The sequence below is a fragment of the Amblyomma mixtum genome, chromosome 1, assembly GCF_055824585.1.
Source record: "Amblyomma mixtum isolate Tamu chromosome 1, ASM5582458v1, whole genome shotgun sequence".
Classification (NCBI taxonomy): Eukaryota; Metazoa; Arthropoda; class Arachnida; order Ixodida; family Ixodidae; genus Amblyomma; species Amblyomma mixtum.
In genome coordinates, this window is record NC_143012.1 from 190,173,828 (window position 1) to 190,188,084 (window position 14,257).

Here is a 14,257-nt window from a genome sequence, read left to right on the forward strand (position 1 = left end):
ACGTGCCCAAGAAACGGAAGAACGAGAACGACTGCGGAAACGACGAGAAGCCGAAGCAGCTAAATGAGCTGTATCGAGTTCAGAATCTGGGATTAGGCAAGCTAAACGGAATGAAGCCAAGCGAAAACAACGTTCCCAGGAAACATAGGAACAACGAGATCGTTTGCGAAAATGACGGGAATCAGAAGCGGCTAACCAAGCCATGCTTTCTCAACCAACCAGGTTTAACCAGAGCTAAGCCACACCAAATTTTCTAATAAAATTGTTGCCATTCACTCATCCTCCCTTCCTTTACGACACGGTTCTTGTGTCCACCGAGAGTCGAGACACTTACTGCGGTATTTCCTTTGATAGGAAGGGAAAACTTTATTTACAGTAATGGTTATTCCTGCGGTTTGGGGGCTTCTTCAGAGACGTCTTGGTTCTACCCCCAGGAGCCTTCTCTGTCGAAAAAAATTCAGGGGCGCTGTGTCTCAAGTGCTGTAAAGGCGAAAGCGTTTTCCGCACCACTTTCCCTGCCTCTTTAGCAGTGACGACGCCACCACTGGTTGAAGTCACAAATAACTAATGACTAATTACTAAGTAATGACAAACTACTAATTAATCGTTAAATATAGATTAACCACCAAATACTGATTAACTGTGAAATAAGGACCCTTTAGCTTCTTTTCAGCTGTGGAATGCGACAGCGTGTTGTAGCGCTGCCAGGTAGCCCACGGAACGCCACCACCCGTTCGTCGCGGTGCCTTGCCCTTTGAACGCAACGCTTTTTGAGGAAGGGAAATGGAGCAGTAATTCTCTCTCATCTCGGTGGACACCTGAACAGCACCTTAGAGGAAGGGAAGTGGGAGTGAGAGAAGAAAGTGGGGCCACAATAAAGAAAATGAAAATTGTATTTGAGGAAAGGAAGAGTGAGAAAGAGACTGTCGGCGAGGCGATGGAGAGCGCGCGACTCCGGCGGCCAGCTGTGCTCCATGTGGCGTCACCCTCTCCTCGCACATGCGCAGTTTGGCCTTTCAAGAGCTCCGCGAATGAATGAATGAATGAATGAATGAATGAATGAATGAATGAATGAAAAACTTTATTGTATTACAAGGGTTCTTTCTCGCAGCGTAGGTGGAGCCCTCAGTCCAGGGCCCCAGCGGCTTTTGCAGTCTTGCCAGCCTTGTCGATCAGCTTGAGCTGCTCTTCAGGCTTCGAGCTGGACAGCGCAGCCTCCCACTGCTCCGGTGTTGGTGTGTTGTTTATATCAGAAAAATGTGAAACTGCCTGTGTATGCTCTTGGTAACCAATACTTCACAAAAAAGCATAAACAACCCGATACCTTAAGTACTTAATAAATTGGGTCGCGTCCTCGTATGTACACAGTGTGACTCAATACAACTAAGTCAGCAAAAGATAACTGAAGGCTTTATTGCACGAAAATATTACAGGTTGAGCAATAAAACATACATTCATTGGTCTCGACCGGTAAGGAAGACTTTTTTGTTCAGCCTTCTTCTTTACTTGGTGTGATATTCAAAAAAGCAGTCATTAGTGGCAGAACAGCCCGTGCCGGGCGTGCGCTCCGAGCCCGCGCTGTCCATCTTTATTTTCCTCTATCGCGGGCTGGTAACGCCGATCTCAGCGTCTGCGCTTTATAGCGTCGCCAGGCTCTATAGGGCCCCCCCGCCTAGACGGAACGGCAAAATGTATGCGCCGACCTGGCGAAGATGGAGACCACTTGTCGAGGACGTCGGGAAGGGGCGAACGCGTTCGCATTTTTGAAGCTGGCCCGAGGAACCGCGGTGGCAGCGTCCTGCCAAGTCCGAAATCCGACAGCGTTGTCCCACGGCGCGATTCAGCGTTTTTTTCTCCTCGATTGGCGCTGCCTCCTCCTCTTCGGCACACGGCTCGTGCTAACCACTGGCGTCACTACAGGGTCCCCTTGCCCCTATTCGGGCAGTCGGAAAAAGAAAGGAGAGAATGAGGGTCCAGTAAGTTCATGTCAGGGGCCGGTGGTGGTGAAAAGCATTTATCGTGCAATACATTTTTACAGAGAGGTGATTGGCGTAGACCCTATTGGCCCTTTCCCCTAACAATACTAGGTGGAGCCCTATTCCGGGGCCCCATTGGCAAGCAATGCCGCCCGCGTCCGGTGAACCAAGGCCCTTTGGGTCTTTAGGTCCTGACAGCCGAGCAGGGCCGCCTCCCAGTCCTCTCTGGTGGGGTTGGGGGGGGGGGGGGGGGGAGATGGGTTTGATTGACACACCCAAACCATGTGGAATGTGTCAGCCACCTCCCCACAGAACTGACACGTGCCATCAAAGGATGTGTTGAAATGTTTAAGTACCGCCGGACACATACAGTGGTAGTAAGAGTTTTGATGAGGAGGCGTTCGTCAGCGCGATCCAGAGCCTTACAAGGGGCTGGGTAGCGCCGGTGGTCCTCCTTGTAGTAATCGGTGATGTGTTTGAATCGGTGAATGTAAGGGCCAGATTGTCTGATTGGGAGTAGGCTTCGAAGGACGCGGATATAGCCCGGGGAGAGAGTGCGCCGGGAAGAGCCGTCGCGTGGAGTGCGCGAGCTCAGGTGGACGAGCCCGGCAGCTGCACAACGGGCGAATGATGCAGTGTGCCGCGCTGACAAAGGATATGTGGGCAATGGAGGCCATGGTCGGGCCGTCACCGACTGTAGTGCTGCCCGCTGGCACAAGTGTCAGTGGTATTGGAACGTTGCAGCTGATGTCGGCGGGAAGCTGGCACCCAGAGTGCGCCGTCACAAGCAATGGAGCGGCCGAAACAGCTCCGTGGACTGACATGGTCTTTATTGTGGTGTCGTGTAGCTGCTGTAGCGCCAGCTTCAAGTCCTCCAAGTAGGTGGCAATGGCAGGCTTACATGGCTCAGGTGCCCCTGATGTAGGGCGGGAGCAGTGTGGGCCGGCCACTAGGGTTGGCACAGGTGTGACCGTCGAGACAACGGCGACAGCTGTGGTGATGACGGAGGAAGTTGCTCGGTTCAATGCCAGGTGCTTGGGTGGTGGCGGTGGTGGTGAAAAACATTTATGGGCAATTAATTTTTTTACAGAAAGGTGATTAGGGTAGGACCCTATTGTCCCTTTCCACTCACAGTACTAGGTGGAGCCCCTATTCCGGGGCCCCATTTTCAAGCAACGCCGCCCGCGTCCGTTGAACCAAGGCCTTTTGGATCTTTAGGTCTTGACAGCCGAGAAGGGCCGCCTCTCAGTCTCTCTGGTAGGGTTAGGGGGGATAGATGGGTTAGATTGACACGCCAAACCATGTGGAAGATCTCAGCCACCTCCCCAGAGAACTGGCACGCGCCATCAAAGGATGTATTGAAATGTTTAAGCACCGCCGGGTACAGTACAGTGTTAGTGAGAATTTTGATGGGGAGGCGCTCGTCAGCGCGATCCAGACCCTTACAAGGGACCGGGTAGCGCCGGTGCTCATCATTGTAGTAATCGGTGATTTTTTTTAATGTAATGGCCAGATTGTCTGATTGGGAGTACCCTTGCAAGGACAGGGAGATAGCCCGGGGAGAGAGTGCGCGGGCGGCCTAATCGGCATGTTCGTTTCCCTGGAGCCCCTGGCGACCGGAGGCCCAAATCAGGTTGCGTGGAGTTGGATCTTCGCATCGACAGCTATATTCCAGTATGCGCCAGGCAAGCGGGGGAGCCCAGCCCAACTCGTAGTTCCGACAGGCCCCTCGCGAGTCGGTGATGATGTGTTTTGACTTGGTATTCGTGAGAGCCAGAGCAATGGCGATCTCCTCCGCGTGTGTTGTGCTGTAGGCTTTCAAAGTGAGCCCGTTAACTGTGTTTGTGTTGTGTACGACTGCGGCCATGTACCGCCGGGCCGGCAACGTCCACGTAATACACATGTTCTTGGTTACCATAGTATCGCGCCAACGCTTCCGCGCGCGCCTCGCGATAACCGCTATGGTCTTCTCTGGACATGTTGGGGGGAAGGGGCCGGACCCGGAGGGCGCGTCTCCACGGTTCTGGCACTCTCTCCCTTTCCTCAATGTGGTAGTCGTGTTTGATGTGTAGCCAGTCCAAGAGGCGGCGACCGGACGTGGTCTCTGCAAGACGCGTATATTGGTTGACTAAGTGGGCTTCTCGAAGTTCCCGGAATGTGTTGAACACGCCCAAGGCCAGAAGTCTCTGGTTGGACGTGGCGACCGGGAGATCGAGAGCCCGCTTGATGACTTTCCGCAGGATGACCTCCAGTTGGTCATCATCCTGTTTGCGCAGGTGCAAGTAGAGAGTTGAGTAGAGGATTCTACTCGTTACGAAAGCGTGGGCAAACCGCAGTGCATCCTTGCTTTGTAATCCGCCCCGCTTGTTGGAGACCCGGCGGACCATTCGGCCCACCTGGTCTCCCACCGTGCGAAGTTTGGCTAGAGTGGTGTCGACTCTGCGTTGGTGGTGTATGAAGAGGCCAAGGACGCGGATCTCCTTGGCCTCCCGGATCGGTCCCGAGGGGAGACTGATGCGAAGTGGTGTTGTGTCCCGAGGGGAGGGACGTAAGTGCACAAATTCTGATTTAGCTGGGGCGCACTGGAGTCCGCAGTAGGCCGCGTAGTCGTCGACTAGGGTCGCCGCTGCTTGCAGGCAGGACTCCATTTGGCCCAGGTTACCTTCCGTGGCCCGGATTGTAATGTCATCCGCATAAAGAGCGTGACGTATCCCGGGCAATGGAGACAATTTGGAGGGAAGATGAAGCATTGCCAAATTGAAGAGCAGGGGAAACAGGACCGCGCCTTGAGGTATTCCCCTCGAGCCGATGGTGTATGGCCCATGTTCAGCATCTTGTATGCGTTGTATGCTTGACGGTCTGTAAGAAATTGACTTATGTAATGGAATGATTTTTGGCCACAGTTGGTGTTACTGAGGTGGTCCAGGATTACTTCATGTTTGACTTTGTCGAATGAGGCTTTAACATCCAAAGCCAGGACCACCTTGTCGTTTGGGGACATTCGACAGGATCTAAAATGTCGTGGTGGAGCTGCAGAAGTATATCCTGTGCTGACTTGTGAGGACGAAAACCGAACATGGTGTCCGCGAAAATCTGCCGTTTCGAGATAATCGGAAAGTCTGTCGCGCACCATCACCTCCATCAGCTTGCCTACGCAAGGCATGAGGGAGATGGGTCGAAGGTTCTCCACATTGATAGGTTTGCCGGCCTTCGGAATGAACGTCCCGAGAGCCGATTTCCAATCGAGACGGAGAGGAGTCTCTCCGTCCCAAATGCTATTGATGTATTTGAGGAGCGTGGCGTATGCTTCGTCGGGAAGGTTGGCCAAAAGCTTGACCGTAACCATGTCGCGCCCAGGTGCGGTGCCCTGCTTCATCTTGCTTAATGCCGACCGGAGGTCGTGGAGCTGGAACGGCTTGTCCAGCTCCGTGTTCTCTTCGCCTGCATACAAGTACGCCGCCTGCCGGGGGTGGTGCAGAGGTATCGATCCATGAGCGTGTGCGCTAGCTGTGTTGTCGTTCCTGTAAAGTTGTGGAATGCCCTATGTAAGTGGCGTTGGGTTTCCGTGCGTGTTTGTATTGGATCGATGAGAGCGCGGGTTAGGCGCGACGTGTTGCGGCTAGACATCTGGCGCGCAGCCGCGTTACACCGGTCCACCCAGTTAGTGTCGGCTAGCTGAGTAGCATATTCCGCTGCCTGTTGTGTGAGTTCGAGGATGCGTTTCTTTAGGCGTCTGTTATGTTTCTGTTTCTTCCATCGTTTGGTGAGGCTGCGACGGGCCTCCCAAAGATGGAGCAAGTAGTGGTCCACGTCCGTTTGTGTTTCTGTGAGCTGTATCTGCTTTTTGTGTTGCGTGAGTGTAGATGTGAGCGCTTTGGACCATGCGTCGTATCCCGACTGGAGGCGGTCTACGATAGGTAGAGATGTGCGGAAAGTCGTCCAGTCCGGAATACGAGCTTGTGTTAGTGGGCGTTTCAGGGTACGCATGTAAATGGTTTTGTTGATTATACAATGATCACTACCCAGAGTGTCCTCTGTATTCAGCCAGTCGGCATGGCTTATGTTGCGTGTAAATGTGAGGTCCGGGCAAATATCTCGTTGAATCGAATTGCCGACACGTGTTGGGTTGGCGGGGTCAGTGTGTAAAGTAAGTCCAAGTGTGGAAAGAAGTTCTGCAAGCTTCTTCCCACGTCTGTCCTCCCGGGGGTATCCCCATAGCCTGCTCGGGGGTCCGCTAGGTGGCGCCGCCCTGGTTAGCTGGCTGCCTACCGCGCTCTGCTTTAACCTGCCCCTGGCCTGGTCCAGGGCCTCGCCCGCCCCTGGATTTACACTCCATCGCTTCAGGAAGGCTCCCGAAGCACGTGGAAACCATCGGCATCACGGCCCGCTGCCGAACTGGCCCTCCAAGCGTCTCCAAAACTGTGAAGCGGCGGGGCGCCTCGCTAAACCTAACGCGCCGCGCCTCCACCGCCGCAATGCAGCGTCTGACCAAGCCCCTGCAGCCCAGACCCACCGATGCCGCCACCGCGGGGCCTGTTCCAACCACGTCGACATCTGTCTCTCAAACGGGTACGTTCAACGCCGTCCACGCAACCGAGCACATTCCTGCCGCACTGCACGCCTTGAGCGACGCTGGGAGCACCGGATCGACGGCCGCGGCGCAGCCGGCAGCGTTCGTCGTCGGCGCAGCGTCCACACCTAGCCAACTCCACGCTCTGAGGGACGCCAAGAGCTTCGGGGCCATAGACGCGTCGCAGCCGGCTGCGCTCGTCGCCGCCGCTGGAGCCGCTGCACCTACTCCAGCCAAAGGTCCCATTGACACCAAGACCTCCAGCCCGGCACCCGCGTCGCACACTGAGACTCCGGCTGAGGACTCAGACATGGACCTTACGACGTCCCCGGCAGACGACACTCCTTCCCAGGAAATCGGCTGGACCACCATCGGTGCCAACCGTAAGCCTGCCACCGCAGCCCGACCCCGCGCCGAGCTCATCACAGTTGCCATCCAGCTTCCGCCTGGAACCCTCACCCCCAAGCTACCTCTCTACGACGTACTCGCCGCAGTCGCCTCCGCTGCACAACTTTCCTCGAAGACCAGTGCCGACATCACCCTTCAGGCCAGGCCATCCCAAAGCCTTGCGTTTCTAAAGACTCATTCTCCTCTCACCGCCCACCTCCTACCCTCTGTCACGCATCTTCAGCTTCATGGTAAGCCTGTCACCATCAAAATTTACACCCCCCATCCTCCCATCTCATGCCTCGGCGTCATTCATAACGTCGGGGGCCACTTCACTCCTGATGACCTCATGCATGACCTGGAATCTTTCAAAACAGATATTCTCGCTGCTCGCATGATGGGATCCACTCAATCAGTGCTCATAACATTCGCTGGTACCATCATCCCCCACTTTGTTTATTTCAAACGCGTTGCCTTCCGGTGCCGTCCTCATAAACCTAAACCTCCCACCTGCACCCGTTGTCTCACTCTAGGCCATCGCGCCCACCAATGCCCCCAGCACAGCGTTCCGGCCAAGTGCCGTCGCTGTGCTGCTCCTCTACCCGCTGACCCTTCCGCTCATGTGTGTGCCCAGCCCTGGTGCGTTCATTTCCAGGTGAACACCCACCCCTCCCTCGACCCCACTTGCCCCTTCATCTTTGCTAAGCAACGCGAGTGTGCTAAAGCTGCATACCTCCGACGCCTAGCTTTGCGCCGCGCCACTCAACCCACCACCCCTTTCTCCTCCCCTGCCTCCTCCTCCTCTAATCATGAATCTCCATCACGTCCGATCACGTCACCACCAGGCTCCTACGCCGCCATAGTTAAAGGATCCTCGGTGCCAGCGGCCCTCTCTTCCACTACACCACCATCTCCATCCTTGACTGACGAGAGCCGCTCCTTCGACCTCCGGCTCGCAATGCTGGAACGCCAGCAGCGAGAGCAGCAGCGCATTTCCCACGATCTACAACAGCAGATACATGCCTTGACTCAAACCCTCCAGACAACCACCTCCTCTCTTACCTCCCAGCTTAGCAAGCTAAATGAGCACCTTGCCACGTTCACCACTCCTTCCTCCAGCGCCCAGGTCGCCCCTTTGGCTGACCTTGTAGAAACCACCACACAGGCACATCACACTCGCTTGGTTCAGCTGGAAACTTCGGTTCTCCAGATCCTTACCACCCTCCAAGCACAATCAAAGCAATTGGAATCCTTCGCATCTATGCTCCAATCCGTCCATGAGTCACTGCCCCCGGCAAAAAAAGAAGGAACGCGTACCATCGCGTTCCTCTCCACTATCATAATGGCGTTTGGCGAGGACCTCGAGATTGTACAGTGGAACTGCCGAAATATTTGCCACAATAAGACCCCCCTCCACCAGTATCTACGCACCCGCCCCTCCCTACCTCATTTTCTCCTTCTCCAGGAGACCCGGACGGCCCGCAATGTCCCAGGCTACCGCGCCTACCATGCCACTACGGCCACACCACTTGCGTCTATTTATGTACGCAGTGACGTGCTCGTAGAGCAAATTGACATCCCCTCCACCCTCCTTAAATATTTAGTTGGTGTGGTTTATTACCACCCTTCCTCCCGCATCTCACTCGTCCTTTTGCCTTTTTACAACCCCCCTGTCACTTCCTCTTTATTCTCTGCTCTGGGCAAATTCCTTCACTCTCTTTCTTCTACCTCCCATCTCCTCTTTGGTGGTGACTTTAATGCCCCTCACACACTCTGGGGCTACACACAAACCCTCAAACCCGGCCGCCTCCTCCATTGTCTGGCCCAGGAACGCCACCTCACCCTTCTTAATACTCCTGGCTCTCCTACTCGAGCGGGCACTGCCTCACAACGCCCTACGACACCCGACCTCACTTTCTCTCGGGGTTCACTTTCCTTTCACTGGCAGGTGACAGCCGAAACTCTTCTAAGTGACCACTTTCTCATCCATATCACCACCTCTCTCTCCCACATCCCTCGCTGTCATCCGATTATTCACACTGACTGGCATACTTTTCGCACTAATCTCGCCACCGACTCCTTTCAATCCTACGACGACTGGACGTCGCGCATCTCTGCAGCGCTCACGTCCAGTAGCCGTCGCAATCGCTCTCGTTACCCAATCCAAGACCCAGATCCTCACCTTCTCCGTTTATGGCGTCGGCGTAAACGTCTTCAACGCTCCTTTCGCTCCCAACCACACAATGCCCAACTTTCCTCCCGGATCACTTCTTTGCGGGCCGAGATCGTCGCCCACTGCGCCTCCCTCGAGCACTCTCGTTGGAGTGCTCTTTGTGATGGCCTTGATTCTGCATTGCACTCGCGATCCGCATGGTCTCTCTTTAAATCCCTCCTTGGCACTAAGCCTGCCCTTGCTCCCACTCTAGCTAAAGCCCTCACTCAGGGGACTCCCTCCGAAGTTTTTGATCAACTCGCCTCTCTCTACCTCCCGCCCCCTCTGGCATCCTCCTACCCGGTGTACTCGGGTGGACCTAACCCCGATCTGGACCAATGCTTCACTCTCCGGGAGCTCGAATCTGCTCTGGCTGCTAATTCTACACGCTCGGCTCCCGGTGAGGATGCCATTACATACACCACACTTCGCAACCTTCCTGACTGCGCCAAAGAATTCCTTCTTCAAACCTACAATCAGGCCTGGGAGAGCGGCTGCTTGCCGAGCTCCTGGACATCCTCCCTTATTTCTATGATTCCAAAATCGGGCAAACCTCCCTCTCTCTCTAACCTCCGCCCAATCTCCCTGACGTCGTGCGTTGGTAAGACCCTTGAGCGAATGGCTCTGACTCGCCTCTCTGATTTTCTTGAGGCACGGGAGTTCTTCCCCATTCTCTCATTGGCTTCCGACGCCACGTCTGTGCACAGGACATGTTTCTGATTCTCCAGCAAACGTTCCTGTCCCCTACACCTACTCAAATTTACGCACTTGTGACCGTCGATGTTCGCAAGGCCTTTGACGGTGTTTGCCACGATCACATCCTTTCTCAACTCGCGTCTTTGGATTGTGGCTCCCGCATGTACTCCTATATCCGCTCATTCCTCTCTAAACGTGTGGCTCGCTTTCGAGTAGATACCCACTTGTCTAACCCACACCACCTCACTTGTGGAACTCCTCAAGGTGCTGTTCTCTCTGCTACCCTTTTCAATCTCGCTATGGCCGCTCTCGCCTCCCTGCTAGCTGAAATTCCCGACCTGCATCATATATTTTACGCCGATGACATCACTCTCTGGTGTTCATCTGGCTCTCCCGGTCACGTACAGGACACCCTGCAACGTGGCCTAGATCTCATCGACTCCTTTCTCACCACCGCTGGCCTCTCTCCTGCTCCTGAGAAATCCGAGCTTCTCCTTCTCAACCGTTCCTCCTACCAGCGCTCACACAACCACTTCGTCTCTCTCCACCTTTCTGGCTCTCCCATTCCTGTCGTCACACAGTGCAAAGTTCTTGGCTTCCCTTTGCATGCGGCTAAGAATGTGCAATCCCTTCACCGCGCTGTCACCACCTGCCACTCTGTAACTCACCTCCTGCGGCGCGTGGTCACTCGACGCTCAGGTCTCCACGAGGCTCACGAGTGCCGAGTTGCCCACGCGCTGGCCCTCAACAAGGTCCTGTACTTTGCACCCTACGCTTCCTTCACTCAGACTCAACTTAACGCTCTCGAGACTGCCCTTGTGGGCCTCTACAAGGCAGCTCTCAACCTCCCTATCACTACCTCTACCACTAAGCTCTTTGCCACAGGCCTCTTCCATCCTCTTCGTTCTCTTCTCAGTCTCCATCGTGACTCGCAGCTTGCCCGGCTTTCCCTTACCCGTCAGGGTCAGTGGTTATTGACTCAAGCGGGTATCTCGCCCATTCCAATCTCCCCGTTTACCTCTCCTATTCCCACCCCCGCCCCCAATCTTCGTATCCTTCCCCTCCCGACCAACCTGTCCCCCGTCCTGCACGCCGGACGTCGTCATGCGGCCGCACAGCACCATTCCCCTCTCTTTGATACCCAGGGTGTAGCTTACAGAGATGCCTCCTTCGTGGCTCCTCGAGGTTCCTGCGGCTACGCTCTGTACCATCCACACCTCCCTGCTCCTGAAACCCACACCAGCGGGCCGTATCTACACCCTCCAGACGCATTGTCCCTCGAGGTCCTCGCCATTGCGCATGCCCTCCAGTCATTTTCCCTCCTTCCCTCTCTCCAAGAGTACACAGTCTATTCGGACTCACAAGCCGCTCTACACCACATACAGAAACGCACCCTGACCCCTTCTCTCCAACAGGAGGTCGAACGAGCGGTCTCCGCACTGCAGCCGTCCATCGTTTTCCTCCGCTGGGTCCCTGGGCATTCAGGGATTGACGGCAATGAGCTGGCCCATCAGCTCGCCCGCGACACACTTTTCCGGGCACCGTTGATCCCCTGGCCCAAGCCCTCGGAGGACGGTCGGAGACTCACCCTTCGCCGCACCATAAAAGAGGTCTACCTTGAGCTCCGCCTCGACAAACGCCTTTACCCTCCCCTTCATCCATCACTCACTGTGCCGGAGTCTCGCCTTCTTCGGCACATTCAGATGAATGCAGTTATCACCCCGTCCCGCCTCTTCCTCTATCGCTATCGATCGGATCCTTCCTGTCCCAACTGCCCCTGTATCTATGCGGACCTGGCCCATTGCCTCTTCTATTGCCCGGCTGCTCAGCAGTCGGGTTCCTTCCCCCCACCCTTTCTATCCATCACCACCTGGCTCGACTGGCTTGGCGCTGAAGGGGAAGAAGAACAGCGGCTTCTGGTCGCCCAGGCGGTCGAAATGCTCGGCCTGTAAATTATGGTCGATTAAAAGTCTTTTACTACTACTACTACTAGCCTGCTCGGGGCGTTGAAGTCGCCCACGATCAGAAGGGGATCCCTTCACGCCACCTGCATTGCTTGGGTGAAAATTTCATTGAACGTGATGTTCTTGAGTTTAGGTGGGCAGTAAATGTTTAGAATGTGTACTGGTGGGTCAGACCGCTTTAGGGGCAGCACGGACACCACCGTGTAAGGGAAAGGCGGTGTTGTGGGGAGCGTGACCTCCTGCGCAGTATACTGCTTGTGAACAAGTATACATGTCTGCGGGTTGTGTTGAAATGCAGTGTAATTTGTGAGTTTGGCACCGGCGCCGGGTTCCTGAAGGGCAACCACGGCGACGAGAAACTCAAAGGTCTCAAGATAGAGGCGGAGATGAGTCCGTTTCGTACGGTTCTTGAGACCTCGGCAGTTCCACTGCGTTAGTGTAAGCGGCTGAGTTGTTCTTGCTCGCGACTTAGGGTTGGGGGTCATAGTCGGAGGCAGAGGGTGGGGTTATGTTGTTAAGACTCCCCATTCCGATAGTGGCCGGCGCAGCCGTGGAGGATTCTTCCAAGAAGTCAAACTCATCGGGAATAACTCTGTTGAATTTGGAGGGGCGGTTAGCGTCCCCGATAGGCCCTACGCGTTTAAGGACGCGCGGATTGTCTTTTATCTATTTTTGGATAATGTGAGTTACGGCTTGTGTCACCTCTGCGATGACACTCTCCACATGACGCGCAATGGTATCGTGGATAATTTTGGGGAGGTCAGCCAATTGTGTTTCAATTGCGGTCACCCGGGTCTCCAGGGCCGCGGCGCGACTCTCCACAGGAGTAGGAATCTCCCTGTCTACGATGTTTTCATCCTCGTCGCTCGACGCGGGCGGAGTAGGGAATTGTGCTTTTAGCGAGTTAAGCTCGCTGGCTAGTTTTTCGTTTTGAGCTCGCAAGAGGGCGAGCTCGCGCTTGAGTTCCTGCGTCTCGGCGGTGCTGGTGGGGGAGGAGGGAGGAGGGGAAGGAGAGGAGGCGACCCTCGCCCAGCTGCCTACCTTCGGTTGGTTGCAGGCGGCGCCGCCAGGTGAAACGCTGAGAGCTGGGAACTCTGCTGCTCTGGGTGGTGGCGTTACCGTTGCTGTCTTGCCAGGGGGAGGCATCACGCCAAGTCGTGGCGTCTTCTGGTTGTTTTGCTGCCGCCCTCCGTGTGTAGCGCCGGAATTGGCTCCCTTGGATGGCGTCCTGGGCCCTGGCTGCGGCAGCTTGATGAATTTGGCGGAGCATTCGCGGGAGCTAGTGAGGTGCGGGCCCCCGCAGATTAAGCACATAGGATTGCAGACGTGGGGGGCCATCCACTCAGTACCACGCCCAAAGTTTTGACCACAAAGGCCGCATCTTTCCTTGACCGGGGTGGGACAGTTGTCCACCCGGTGCCCCAGTGTGCCGCAATGGTAGCACGCTGGCACCGTTTTTTTATACTCCTTGACGGGAGTCAGTTCTGCATTGTAGTGGACGTAAAGCGGAACGCTGCGTCCCTCAAAAGTCAGCACAGCTACATTCGATTTTCCCAGCTTGAGCACATGGACTAATTCACCACCGTGCCACTGCACACTATGTTTCAAGGATTCGCTGGTTTCTAGGTTATGGACAGTAATCACACCACGACACACATCACCGGTGAGCTTGAGGTGTCCGTGAAGCGGGAGTGATCCTTTGCTGGTTGTAATTTGGATGTCCTTCAGAAGCTTTTGAGCTACCTCGGGGTTCTGCGTGCCACAGACAATAATGTTTTGTTCCCAATTGGGGGAAATTGTAATCGCATTCATATGCTGTCTGCCGATGAGTTGCGACATGGCACCGCCGAGCTCACCTTGCTGAAATGCTGTCTTGAGGGCGACGGTACTGCGTGGCCGCAACACGATCACGTAATCGTCAGGGGTCCACTTGGAGACTGGTGAAAATGACTTCTGTGGACATTTAGAAGACGGAGCGCGAGCGTCTCCCGTTGCTGATTTGTCGAGAGGAGTCTTGGGCATTGCAGCTCCTCGTGCGTTCTGCCGGCGGCGGCGCCGGCTCTCAACGACTTGAAAAAGGGCAGCTTGCTGCGTCGAAATGGTGGATGGGCCATCCTGTTGCTGGCTTGCAGGAACAGACGTCCACGACAGAGTCGTGGGGTCGTATCCGCGTTGTTCAGGCAGAGCCATGTTGAGCGGTTGACCGGCGGCCTTCTCCACATCCAGCGGCGGGGGAGCCGGAGCCGTTAGGCTCAGCTCGACCGCTACGTGGTGATGGGGAGGGTTGCTCGAAATGGCCGAAAATTGGGCGTACCTGGCTCATATCGATACCTCCAGGATCCTGCTGACTTCACGGTTCAGGTCCTTGGGTGAAAGGGGAGTGACAGTCCGGAGCACCTCGCCAGTGTTGATACGCGTGTGGGCATGGTCGGCTGTGGGTGGCTGTGTTATG

The 14,257-nt window shown here is 55.4% G+C and overlaps 1 pseudogene; it reads right to left on the reverse strand.

Annotated features, from left to right (window-relative positions):
- Positions 1-3,087: 3,087 nt before the first annotated feature.
- LOC149370307 (uncharacterized) lies at positions 3,088-13,995 on the reverse strand (annotated as a pseudogene).
- Between the last annotated feature and the right edge of the window lie 262 nt (positions 13,996-14,257).